The 14,046-nt window shown below is 43.9% G+C and overlaps 1 protein-coding gene across 49 annotated transcripts in view; it reads left to right on the top strand.

Annotated features, from left to right (window-relative positions):
* Positions 1–2,796: 2,796 nt before the first annotated feature.
* CELF1 (CUGBP Elav-like family member 1) overlaps positions 2,797–14,046 on the top strand; it is a 74,935-nt gene continuing 63,685 nt past the window's right edge. For 26 of the 49 annotated variants that reach the window (XM_082747694.1, XM_082747656.1, XM_082747657.1 and 23 more), the window contains exon 1: positions 2,813–2,974. The gene's annotated coding sequence lies outside the window, so the exon portion shown is untranslated. Of the gene's footprint in view, positions 2,975–14,046 lie in introns of all 49 variants that reach the window. The other 23 variants (XM_082747669.1, XM_082747668.1, XM_082747664.1 and 20 more) reach the window with 8 other exon arrangements.

Here is a 14,046-nt window from a genome sequence, read left to right as displayed (position 1 = left end):
AAAGGCTAAGATCCTATTCCTGTAGAATTTACCATCTAATTGGGGTGGGGTACAAATAAAGTGAGTAAAATATGAAGTACAAAATACACTGTGTTAGATGGTGATTAGTGATTTGGATAAAAACAAACCAGAAAAGGGGGATTAGAAGCATGAGTGTTTGTGTGTGTAATTTTATTTCATTATTTCTGTCTTTCTGTGTGTGTGTGAGATTTTATTTTATTTATTTGTTTTTTAAAAGATCTTATTTATTTATTTGAGAGAGAGAGAGAAAAAAAGAGACAGCACAAGCAGAGGACGGGGCAGTGGAAATAAGCAGACCCCCGATGAGCAGGAAGCCTGACATGGGGCTGGATCCCAGGACTTGAAGGCAGACCCTTAACTGACTGAGCCATGCAGGCACCCCTCTGTGTGTATAATTATAAATGAGGTGGTCAGTGAAAGCCCAGGTGAGAAGGTGACATTTTCGTCAAGACCTGAAGGAAGTAAGGAAGTGAGCCTGGTGCATATCTGGATGAGTCTGTGGCCCACAAAGACAGTCTCTGTGTACAAAGTTTGTACAATCTGTGGCAGCTGGGAGACCAATATAAAATTAATTGTGGTGATGTATATGATAGCATTCTATAAATTGTAATGATCTATAAATATAGGGTGTTTTCAGTAAATTACACATACACTTATTAACAAGAACAAGATCACATATCAGCATTATAAATGTATACGAAATGATAAACTATATGGTACAATTAGGGAATATGATAATGCATCAGGAGCTAATTGTTCCTGTCTGTATGGTACCAGGAAAACTATGTTAGTTTCCCTCCAACCCCCAAGGAGGAAAGAGGTGTTTCTAATACATGGGAAAACCCTTGAGGCTTCTGCTTGGGAGTGCCCTTATTAATTAATTAGTTAATTAAAATATTTTTATTTACTTATTTCAGAGAGAGAGCAAGCATGAACAGGGAAAGGGGCAGAGGGAGAAGCAGACTCCTGGCTGAGCAGGCAGCTCCATCTCAGAACCCTGAGATCATGACCTGAGTCAAAGGCAGATGCTTAACCAGCTGAGTCACCCAGGCACCCTATTTTTTTTCTTTTCTTTCTTTTTTTTTTTTTTTTTTTAAGATTTTATTTATTTATTTGACAGAGAACGAGCACAAGTAGGCAGAGAGGCAGACTGAGAGAGAGGGCTCCTTACTGAGCAGAGACCCTATGCGGGGCTTGATCCCAGGACCCTGAGATCATGACCTGAGCTGAAGGCAGAGGCTTAACCCACTGAGCCACCCAGGCATCCCCAGGATCCCCTATTTTTTTATTTTTTGTGGTGAGGTAGAGTATAATCAGTATTTGTGGATATAGGAATTATTTGCTCTGGGAAGCCAGATGATGTTTCAGAGAAAACATTTGCAAACCCAAGAGTTAATTGCCTGTTGCTGGGTCCAAAAGGGCCCAGAACTAAATTTTCTAGTTTCCTTCCTTTCTTTTCTTCTTTCTTTCTTCTTCTTTTATTTCTTTCGTTTTTTTTTTTTTTACAAATGTTAGCTATTAGTATTATTATTATTTTTTTTTTAAAGATTATTTATTTATTTATTTGACAGAGAGAGATGACAAGCAGGCAGAGAAGCAGGCAGAAAGAGAGGAGGAAGCAGGCTCCCCGCTGAGCAGAGAGCCCGATGCGGGGCTCGATCCCAGGACCCTGGGATCATGACCTGAGCCGAAGGCAGCGGCTTAACCCACTGAGCCACCCAGGCGCCCCAGCTATTATTATTATTTTTAAAGATTTTATTTATTTATCTGACACAGAGAGAGACAGCGAGAGAGGGAACACAAGAAGGGGGAGTGCAAGAGGAAGAAGCAGGCTTCCAGCTGAGCTGGGAGCCTGATAGGGGGGATTGGATCCCAGGACCCTGGGATCATGACGTGAGCAGAGGCAGAAGGTTAAGTGCTGAGCCACCCAGGCGCCTCTAAGTTTTCTTTTTTTATGTATATTTCACTGTCACATAAGGTGTAGGACCTGCATTAGCCTTTTTAAACAAACAAGCGAACAACAGTTGTAGCTTGAATTCCACTTAGATCTAGGGATTCCTGAGTCACTCTGAAGGAGGTCTTTTGGGACCTAACCTGGGTTGTTTAAAAATTTTTTTTCTGGGAAATGTAGGTTAGGGCTGAGCAATCAGTCTCTTGATAAGAACCCTTACGAGCTTCCTGGCGCTGCAGGAATTTTTGCAAGGTTGTGCGTTCACAGGCGGATCATCCTGTTAGAAAGCACTCCCCTAACTCTGAAAGCTTGCAATTACATTCACGTTCCACATCTCAGCAAAGACGGAAGAAGGCCTGGATCTCGTTGCTTGTCTGTTGGGGCAGAAGGAGGGTGTGTCATGTGCCCAAAACTGGCCAAGCGCCATTCCATTCACTCATTCATTCATTCATCAAATATTTTATTATGCGCATAATTCAGTGCCAAGCAGAGGTCCTCGTCCACCAAGTCATCCAGAACTCCTGTGGGTACGGTGCGCAGGGCCAAGAACCTCAGACTCTCAGGCCCGGTCTTCCGACCCTTTGCAGTAGTAGCGCTCCGAGACAAAGAGATGCGCTCCTGCAGCTCCCCGGGCTGAGGGTTCCGCCCGCAGCGCCCAGGGCTTCGGCGCGGCTGCTTCTCCACTCCCCAGCCCAAGGGGGCGCTGTAGCGCCGCGCGCTCCGCTCGGCCCTGCACGGTGCTCCGCTCGGCTCGGCGCTGCGGGCGGCACCGCGGTGGTACGTTCCCTCTCACCGCCCTCCCCCTCCTCCTCCTCAGCCCTCCCCGCCGGTGGTAGGTGCCGGAAGTGCCGCCATTTTGGGGTGTTCTGCTCTGGCGGCAGCGGCAGCGGCGGCGGGACGCGGAGGCTCCCCCGGGACTCGGCCTCAGCAGCGAGGCGGCGGCGGCGGCTGCGGAGGCGCAGGCAGCAGCTGAGGTAGCGGCGGGCTCAGGTGCAGCCGCTGGTGAGTGCGGTGGCCACGGGTTAACGGGCCGCGGGTGGAGGGAGGGAGCGAGGGAGGGAAAGGAGGCAGGAGGAAGGCGCCGCGGGGCGGGTCCGGTCCTGGCGGCCGCGGGTCACAGGGCCCTTCGGGCGCGGCCGCTTCTGGCTCCCCGCGCCCCGGGGGCAGGTCGGCGATCTCCTCCCGCGTGTCGGGGCCCTCCGCTCCCCGGGTCCCGCCGCGCTAGTCCGGCGCGTGCCCCCGCGCCCAGGGAGACCCGCCCTCCTCGTGGCCTTGTCCCCTCTCTCCGCGCCCTTTGCCTTCACCCTGCGGGCCCCGAGGCTCCGTTCCCTGCCCAGGGGTAGCTCCACTCTTTTTTCCGGCCGCGGTGCCAGACCCAGGCTGTCTGCCCGGGACACCCCTTCCTTCCTTCTGACGTCCCACGTGTTCTCGGTGCCGACCCCTGGAAGAGAGCTCAGGACCCCTGCCTTTGTGGGGGTTAGCGCTTCTGTTCGGGAGCCTTGAGAGCCCCCGGCTCCCCGCCCCGGATCCGCTAGGGCCTTGGCTCGCCCTCCCCCCACATCAGGTGCTCACCCAGTCGTGGCCTAGTAGCAGGGCTGGAATCTCGCACCCGAGAGCGCGGAGAGCGCAGTGAAGAGCTTTTTTTTCTAGGGACCTGGCTTTGGATTTAAAGCAGGTGGTGTCTTGGTTGCGGTTTTAGGGGCAAGATGTTGTTTTAATTCTTAGGAGTATAGCACAGGTTCCAAGGAGCTTCTTGTTGGTTCAGGCTCATCCTCCTAGTTGACGGGAAGGTGGTGAGATTTTGGTCGGAGCCTGTTTCAGCAAAATGGAATCTTTTTCTCTCCAGCAGAGTTAATGCTGTACTTTTATTACCCTTTACCCTCGAAGAGAAAGGCTATATAACAGTTTTAAATAGCGGGCGGCAGTGCTTTATAATGCTTGCAGTGTAAGAGGTTACAGTACTCCGCAAATCCTTTACAGGAACAACTTCTTTTAAAGGTCTTTTCGCTGTCTTTGATTCTTTGTAGATCGGAGAAGCTTTAATTGCATTCTTGCACCTTCTCCGCAAGTGTTGGGTCGGCTCCTCTCCTCGAGTGTGGCGTCTCTTAGAGTGCTATGCAAGTTCAGTTTCTCCTTAACATTCTTGGTGAGGAAGAAGGCGTCTCCACATGGAAGCACACCGGGATTCTTTCTGTTTTAACATTAATGAGTCCACTCGGAAGATCATGAAGTTACCATAGCATGCATAAACTATTGCCCCCCCCCCCGCAAGTTTTTATACTCTTCCTAGCTTTACTTACAGTGTGTAGTTTCTGATTATGAATTAGCCAAGATCGAAGTATTGTTAGTAAAGCAAAGCTGAAGCTTTCAGCTGTTCATTTAACCAGGAAGTTTGTGGTTCCTCCAGTGGTTTTTTTCTTCTTGATTGTCCACCACCTGTTTCCATTAAGAATGGCTCTTGGCCCAGAGCATAGGTCTCAACTTTTCTCCATTCACTCTTGCACATTAGGTTTTCTTACCCTAGGGTGGTATCTAGGCTTAAAATCCGTTAGCATGTGGGCCTATTAGAGGTAAGATATCTTTTCCTACTCTTGCTTTGCAGATGAGGAAACTGAGGTCTCCAGAGGTTAAGTGACTTGCCCAAAGTTACATAGCAAGGATTCTTAAGAGAGTCTCATCATAAATTAAAAAAAAAACAAGCAGACAATATTAGGAGCAACAATGCAAATTGCCTGGAATGGCAAGGGCCCTGTGATTGAAGTTAAAAGGCCTGGTGATCCTTGCTTTGTCAGTTGCTGGCTATATAGCCTTGACCAAGTCACTTAACTGTTTAGAGCCTCAGTTTATTCTCATCTGCAAGATGGAGGAAATAGTGTCTGTCTTCTGGGTGCTAATTCAGCTTTAGTGCAGTACACGTGAAAGTGCCTGTGGTTGAAGAGACAGTGAGATTTTGAGCCAGAATGTTTATTTTTCTAAAGATTTGCACTAAATTTTCTTATTACAGAAGCTGTAAAAAAAAAAAAGCTATAGATTCGTTATAAAAAATAGAGAAAAGAAATGAAACTCACTCTTAGTCCCATCATTCATAAGTGATTCTTAGTCCTTGGTCTTTATCTTACCTTTTTTTTTTTTTTAAAGATTTTATTTATTCATTTGACAGAGAGAGATCACAAGTAGGCAGAGAGGCAGGCAGAGAGAGAGAGAGAGGAGGAAGCAGGCTCCCCGCCGAGCAGAGAGCCCGATGCGGGACTCGATCCCAGGACCCTGAGATCACAGGACCCTGAGATCACGACCCAAGCCGAAGGCAGCGGCTTAACCCACTGAGCCATCCAGGCGCCCTATCTTATCCTTTTTTTAATAGTAGACAAATGTTTATTATTTTACAAAAATAATAAGTTTATCCTACTCACAGTTTAGTGATGTGTTTTGAAGGTTAAGTAGTATATGATAGGCATGGTTTAAAAACACAGTTAATTTATTATTTTTTTAAACAAAAAAAATTTTTTTTAAAGATTTTATTTATTCATTTGACAGAGAGAGATCACAAGTAGGCAGAGAGGCAGGCAGAGAGAGAGATATGAGGAAGCAGGCTCCCTGCTGAGCAGAGCTCAATCATGACCTGAGCTGAAGGCAGAGGATTTAACCCACTGAGCCACCCAGGTGTCCCTAAACAAATTTTTTTAAACAAATTTAAAATGGTGCTGTGGATTTAATAGCTCCAGCATATGTGAGGTGGGCCAGTGGATGTCCAGCACAAGCACAGAGAAGTTGCTCTTCCATTTATTTATTTATAAGGTTTTATTTATTTATTTTAGAGAGCGAGAACACCTGCCTGTGTGGGCAGGGGGAGGAACAGGGAGAGGGACAAGCAGACTGCACTCTGTGTGGAGCTGGATGCCAGGCTCAATCTTAAAAGCCCAAGAACTGGATGCTTAACCTACTGAGCCACGCAGGTGCCCCAGAAAAGTTGCTTTTTAAATTTTTAATTTTTAAATAATTTTTATTTATTTATTTGACAAAGAGCACAAGCAGGCGGAGTAGCAGGGAGAGGGAGAAACAGGCTCCCCACGGAGCAAGGAGCCTGATATGGGCTATATCCCAGGACCCTGGGATCATGACCTGAGCTGAATTCAGGCAGTCACTTTAACCAGCTGAGCCACCGGGGCACCCTGAGGTTGCTCTATATATGCTGGGATGGAAGAAGAGAAGGAAAGCGAGGGCAGAGATCTAACATTTATCATATGTCTACCAAGTGAAAAAAAAATTTCTTTTAATAAAGATTTGGACTCTCTAAATGTGCTGAATTCTGTCTTCCTTCCCATGACTGCCACTGCAGTTTCTTTAACTTAATTTTCCTTTGAGATTGGACCTAATAAGATAAAGAGGTTAGAAGGTGATGGTATGCCTTGGAAAGGAAGGGAAGAGCTGTCATTTGGAGGCCTTAGTGAGGAAGTTGGAGAAAATAGGAACATAGTCACCACTAGTCAGGGCTCAGGGTTCTTTGAACAATTTGCTCTTTTTAAGCCATGGAATCATAGGATTTAGGTAAACTATTTCCTCAGGTATTTTTTTTTTTTTTTCAACAGCTTTATTGAGGTATAACTCATACACCATACAACTCAGTGGGTTTGATCTGTTATTTTATTAATTTTAAAAAATTGTGGCATAGGCAGCTCTTTCTGCCCACAGGTCCTATCCCTGTACTTTAATAAAACTGCCTTTTTTGCACCCCCCCATAAATAAAAAATTGTGGTAAAATATATATGACAAAAATTGACCATTTAAACCACTTTTTATATTTTCAATTTTTTAAGAAGATTTTATTTATTTGACAGAAGGCAAGAGAGCATAAGCAGGATGAGCTGGAGAGGGAGAGGGAGAAGCAGGCTCCCTGGAGGGAGCCTTATGCAGGGCTCCAATAGGGCTCCATGTGGGGCTCAATCCCAGGACCCTGGGATCATGACCTGAGCTTGAGGTTCATAACAGAAGGCAGATGAGCTACCCACTCACCCTGGTGTATTTGCGTTTTTAATGTAAAAAACAACGTGAAGCTTACTCTTTTTAACTGTTTTTGAGTGTATAGTTCTGTGGCATTGAGTGCATTCCCATTGAGGGGAAACATATCTTCAGAACTTTTTTTTTTTTTTCTAAAGATTTTATTTATTGGACAGACAAAGATCACAGGTAGGCAGAGAGACAGGCAGAGAGAGAGGAGGAAGCAGGGTCCTTGCTGAGCAGAGAGCCTGATGCGGCACTCCATCCCAGGACTCTGGGATCATGACCTCAGCCGAAGGCAGAGGCTTTAACCCACTGAGCCACCCAGGCGCCCCTCTTCAGAACCTTTTTGTCTTGAAAATCTGAAACTTTATACCCAGTTAACAACAATTCTCCTTTTTTTCCTTCCCCCAGCCCCTGGAAACCATCCATATGTTTTCTGTTTCTTTTCTTTTCTTACTTATTTTTTTAAAGATTTTATTTATTTGACAGAGAGACAGTGAGAGAGGGAATACAAGCAGGGGGAGTGGGAGAGGGGAAAGCAGGCTTCCCACTGAGCGGGGACCCCGATGCAGAGCTGGATCCCTAGACCCTGGGATCATGACCTGAGCCGAAGGCAGAGGCTTAACAGCTGAGCCATCCAGGTGGCCTTGTTTTCTGTTTCTGTGAATTTGACTGCTTTTGGATACATCATATAAGTGGAGTTATATAGTATTGGCTTTTTGTGACTGGTTTATTTCACTTACCATAATATCTTTAAGGTTCATCCATGTCGTAGTATGTGACAGGGTTTCTATACTTTTAAAGGCTCGATAATACTGGGGCACCTGGCTGGCTCATACGGTGAAACATGCGACTCTTGATCTTGAAGTCATCGGTTGGATCCCCATGGGTGTAGAGATTACTTATACTTACATATAGTACACCTCATATAGGTGTAGAGATCACTTAAAAAAAAATGATTGATACTCTGTTTTATGTATATACCACATTTTGTTTATCCATTCATCTCTTGATGGACACGAGTAGTTTCTACCTTTTGACTTTTGACTATTATGATGAGTGCTGCTGTGCGAGTGCAGGTATCTCTTAAAGACCCTTCTTTCGATTCTTAAAATAGCCAGAATTGAGATTGCTGGGTCATATAGTAGTTCTATTTTCAATTTTTTGAGGAACCTTCATACTGTTTTCCATAGTGGTTGCACTATTTTACAATCCCACCAATAGTGCTCAAGGGTTCCAGTATCCACATCTTTGCCAACATTTTTTTTTTTGTGTGTATGTGTTTAAATAGTAATAGTAAGGGTGTGAGGTGATACTTTTTTAAATTGAAGTGTAGCTCGTGTTCAATATTATTTTAGTTTCATACGAACAATATGGTAATAGACATTTATATACTTCATTGTGATTTTGATTTACATTTCTCTTATTAATGATGTTAATTGAACATCTTTTCAAACGGTTGTTGGCTATTTGTATATTATCATTGGAAAAATACCCAAGTCCTTTGCTCATTTTTGAAATCAGGTTATATGATATTTTTGTTGAGTTGTAGTTGTTTTATATGTTGTGAATGTTGATCCTTTGTCAGATATATGATGTGAAGAAACACTTTTTGCCCATGTCTTTTCAGTGTTGATTTTGTCTTTTGTCTGTTTTTGCTTTTGTTATCTATACTTTTGGTGTCTTACCCAAGAAATCACTGCCAGGTCTAATGCTATGAAGTTTTTCTCCTATGTTCTCTTCTAGGAGTTTTATGGTTTTAGGTTTAGGTCATTTTAACTTTTTTTTTTTTTAAGATTATTTATTTATTTATTTGACAGAGAGACATCACAAGTAGGCAGAGAGGCAGGCAGAGAGAGAGGAGGAAGCAGGCTCCCTGCCGAGCAGAGAGCCCGATGCGGGACTTGATCCCAGGACCCTGAGATCATGACCCGAGCCGAAGCAGCGGCTTAACCCACTGAGCCACCCAGGCGCCCAACTCTTTTTTTTTAAGAGTGCAATTTAGTGTTACTATTTTTTTTTTTTTTTACGATTTTATTTATTTATTTGTCAGAGAGAGAGAGAGAGCGCGAGAGCAAGCACAGGCAGACAGAGTGCAAGGCAGAGTCAGAGGGAGAAGCAGGCTCCCTGTGGAGCAAGGAGCCCGATGCGGGACTCGATCCCAGGACACTGGGATCATGACCCGAGCCGAAGGCAGCTGCTTAACCAACTGAGCCACCCAGGCGTCCCACTATTTTTTTTTTTTAAGGTTTTATTTATTCATTTGTTATTATTTATTCATTTCTTCAGAGAGAGAGAGAAAGAACACAAACAGGCAGAGTGGCAGGCAGAGACAGAGAGAGAGAAGCAGGCCTCCCACTGAGCAAGGAGCCTGATGTGGGACTCGATCCCAGGATCCTGGGATCATGACCTGAGCCCAAGGCAGGCGCTTAACCCACTGAGCCACCCAGGCATCCCTAGTGTTACTATTTTTTAAAAAAAGTTTTCTTCATTTGAAACAATTCTTTTTTTTTTTTTAAGATTTTTATTTATTTATTTGACAGAGATCACAAGTAGGCAGAGAAGCAGGCAGAGAGAGAGGAGGAAGCAGGCTCCCTGCTGAGCAGAGAGCCCAATGCGGCCTGATCCCAGGACTCTGAGACCATGACCTGAGCCGAAGGCAGAGGCTTAACCCACTGAGCCACCCAGGCGCCCCTGAAACAAAAATTCTTAACCATTAAACAATAACTCACCTTTCTGCTGTCCTTCTAGCCCCTGGTAACCTCTAAACTATCTGTCTTTATGAATTTGCCTCTTCTGATTTCACGTAACCGGAATCAGAATATTTTTCCTTTTGTGTATTACTTCACTTACATGATATTTTCAGGGTTCATCCATGTTGTAGCAGGTATCAGGATGTCATTCCTTTCTGTGGCTGAATTTCTCTGCTTTTCTGAGGTCAGGGATGTCTCTTTCATCTTTCTTTCTTTTTTAAATATTTATTTATTTATTTATTTATTTGAGAGTGCATGAGAGACTACAAGGAGGGGGTGGGGCAAAGGGAGAAGGAGAGAGAAACAATCTCAAGCAGTGTCCTCTCTGAGCACAGAACTTGATGTAGGACTAGATCTTAACAATCCTGAGGTCATGAACTGAGCCAAAAACCGAGAGTTGGACACTCAACTGACTGAGCCATTCGGGCGTCCTAGGGGTGTCTCTTTCATCTTGATACTTCACCCTCTCGTGGAGCTCTTTCATAAAGGCTGTTGAACTGATTAGAATTCATACTCTTCATGTGGGTTGCCAGTCACAGGGGGATGTCCACTGACATGCAGAACTCTTGAAAATTAAAAACATCAGTGTGCTGGGGCGCCTGGGTGGCTCAGTGGGTTAAGCTGCTCAGGTCATGATCTCAGGGTCCTGGGATCGAGTCCCGCATCAGGCTCTCTGCTCAGCAGGGAGCCCGCTTCCTTCTCTCTCTCTCTGCCTGCCTGTCTGCCTACTTGTGATCTCTCTCTTGTCGAATAAATAAATAAAATCTTTTAAAAAAAAAAGCCTTTGCCTTCAGCACAGGTCATGATCCCAAGGTCCTGGGGTCAAACCCCACATCGGGCTCTCTGCTCAGTGGGAAGCCTGCTTCTCCACTCTGTTTCTCTGCCTGCCTCTCTGCCTACTTGTGATCTGAGTCAAATAAATAATTAAATTCTTTAAAAAAAAAATCAGCGTGTGTAACAGTCTATAATGGTAACCCAAGTCATCATTTTTTTTTTTAAGATTTTATTTATTTATTTGACAGAGAGAGATCACAAATAGGCAGAGAGGCAGAGAGAGAGGAAGGGAAGCAGGCCCCCTGCTGAGCAGAGAGCCCGAAGTGGGACTCGATCCCAGGACCCTGAGATCATGACCTGAGCCGAAGGCAGCAGCTTAACCCACTGAGCCACCCAGGCGCCCCCCAAGTCATCATTTCTAATTCTAGTCTAATTACGATTTCCAGGCTTTTTTTTGTTTTGTTTTTTAAAGATTATTTATTTATTTATTTATTTGACAGACAGAGATCACAAGTAAGCAGAGAGGCAGGCAGAGAGAAAGGAGGAAGCAGGCTCCCTGCTGGGCAGAGAGCTGACAGGGGGCTCGATCCCAGGATCCTGGGATCATGACCTGAGCCGAAGGCAGAGGCTTTAACCCATTGAGCCACCCAGGTGCCCCACGATTTCTAGTCTTTGAACGTACATCATTTTCCATAATATTTTGTTGTATACAGAAAAAGTGTCACATGAACGCAGGAAGAGTAAAGAATAGCCAAATTTCTGCCTTTGCTTTATAACTTCAGTGGTTTTGTTAGGGGGTGCATTGATAACCGGGTATTCCATATTGTGTAGAGGTAGGGTTTGTTGTTGTTTAATAAACATAGCATTTAATGGCCTAGTTAGGATAAATAATACTTTTAGGAAAAGAGCATTTTGAAGGTAATCATAACACCTCCTGGTTTGTTTCATTATGAACAAAATTATTGAGTATTCTCATGCATAAAAGCCTTTATTTTTTATTTTTTATTTTTTTAAAGGTTTTATTTATTTATTTGACAGACAGAGATCACAAGTAGGCAGAGAGGCAGAGAGAGAGAGGAGGAAGCAGGCTCCCTGCCGAGCAGGGAGCCCGACGCGGGACTCGACCCTGGGACCCGGAGATCATGACCTGAGCTGAAGGCAGTGGCCCAACCCACTGAGCCACCCAGGCGCCCTAAAAGCCTTTATTTTTAAGTTGAGCTTCTTCTTGCCTTTTTTTTTTTTTTTGAGGTTCATAACTGATTTTGATCTGCTTATCTACTTTTTTTTCTTTTTGCTTTTTGGACTTAGCCTCCCACTCCATTTTCCTCCTCTCTAGTTATCGAGGGAATTTTAATACTAGTCCGCGGGATAGGAATGAACTGGAAGTTTTATTTAGTCAGCCATTGTCTCAAAGAACTATTACAGTCCTCACAGTGCTTAACACATGGGACTTTATTTAGTGTCAGGGAGGACATATATACTTTCTCTTCAAACAACATGAAAACATTCTTTTGTTCAAAACTGTTTTTTGATTTTTGGTTATTTTAATAGTTAGAATGTATTATGAAAGTATATTTTAGAAATATAATTTGAACCAGAGATTAAATCCAATGTAATTTTTCTGAATGGGACTTCTTTTTTATTAAAAAACTTTATTTATTGGGCGCCTGGGTGGCTCAGTGGGTTAAGCCACTGCCTTCGGCTCAGGTCATGATCTCAGAGTCCTGGGATCGAGTCCCACATCGGGCTCTCTGCTCAGCAGGGAGCCTGTTTCCTCCTCTCTCTCTCTGCCTGCCTCTCTGCCTACTTGTGATCTCTCTCTGTCAAACAAATAAATAAAATCTTTAAAAAAAATAAAAATAAAAATAAAAAACTTTATTTATTTATTTTTATTTGAGAGAGAGAGAGAGAGTGAGTGAGTGCATGGGGGAAGGAGCAGATGGAGAGAGACAGGCAGACTCTCTGCTGAGCGGAGCCAGATGCAGGGGGCTCGGGGCTCAAGCTCAGGACCCCAAGATCATGACCTGAGCGGAAAGCAAGAATCAGTTTAACTGACCCAGCCACCCAGGCATGCCTTTGAATGTGACTTCTCAAAAAGGCCAAGGTTGATTGCTGTTAGTATTATCCTGTATTTACCTGCATATTTCTTCCTAGAGGTGCTATGGCATGCTGAAATGGTCAAGTAAAATAGAAACAAGAAATTTGTTAAAACCTGGAAAATTAGTCTCCCCATAATTGAGATTTGATCTTTGATTTTATAGTCCTTAAAATGGAAACTTGTGGCTTGAAAGAATGATGTGATTTGAATGAGATTTATAACCATAGCCTGGGAGGGATAGGTGTAGTGTGACTTCTCTGGTCAATGACCTTAAAAATTGGTACCTTCACTGTGTCACCGTTAACATTTCTGGTCCTGTTTTTCTATCTTTAAGCGGAGATAACAACGTGGAATGGTGATGTGAAAATTAATCGAGATAACTAATGCTTAGCACTGAGCAATGCCTGGTAAAGTGTTGATAATGTTATTTTTTTATCTGTAAAAATGGGCATATATTTATCTCATGAGTCAGTCACACAGTTCAACCAAATGAAAAGCACAGTTAAAATGGTTAGCCAGGGCCATACGTAAACAGGCAGTAAGTAAGTTAGTGTTCATTTTGTTTCCCCTTTTGGGTGTATTTTGTTTCACATTTTCTTGTGCTGGCTTAAGGGATAAGATTGTTACCTAAAGTCCAATTTGTGCATCTGAAATGTTTTGCTACACAGGGCATCCTTCCCCAAAGAACCTTTGAGCTCATTGTTCCCTCTGGAATACTTGCGTAACGTGGTTTCCTAGATTCATTTTCACTGTATTTCTCACATGAGAATCTGTTGATAGGACTCTCCTATGTTCATAGAAAACTTGAAGAATACAGGTGAGAATATTACTGGATTTGTAATAGGATCACCTGGGTCTCTTTCTAATTAGGTAACTAGTTTTAGGCATGGAGGGAGAGAAAGCGGGCTCTAATATTTAGAGTAGTAATGTAGATCAAAGAGTTAATTATAATCAGTTTAGTTGTTTGCTTTGTAAACTATGTTGTAGGGAGAATCCTTATTTGAGCTTTGTAATTTGATAAAGACCAATTACTTGATGAGTTCTTGGTAATTGTAACTTTGTCCTTGTCATGAAATTGGCTTTAAAAAAATTTTTTTTTTCTAAGATTTTATTTGATAGAGCATGCGCGAGAGCAAGTGAGAAAGAGCACAAGCAGGGGCTGGGGGCAGAGGGAGAAAGAACACTCCCTGAGCCCAGTGCCTGACTGGGCTCCCAGGACTCTAGGATTGCTTGACCTGAGCTGAAGGCAGGCATTTAATGGATTTTCCCACCCAGGGGCTCCTAAAGTGTCCCCCCCCCCAATTAAAGATTTTGTTTATTTATTTATTTGACAGAGAGAGCACTCCAAAGAGGGAACACAAGCAGGGGCAGTGGGAGGGGGGGAAGCAGGCTCCCTACCGAGTAGGGAGCCCATGTGGGGCTTGATCGCAGGACACTCAGATCATGACCTG

This window comes from Mustela nivalis (assembly GCF_964662115.1).
Source record: "Mustela nivalis genome assembly, chromosome: 9".
Lineage (NCBI taxonomy): Eukaryota > Metazoa > Chordata > Mammalia > Carnivora > Mustelidae > Mustela > Mustela nivalis.
The sequence above is the reverse complement of the archived record's forward strand: the minus strand, read 5'-3'. Positions and strand labels throughout refer to the sequence as shown.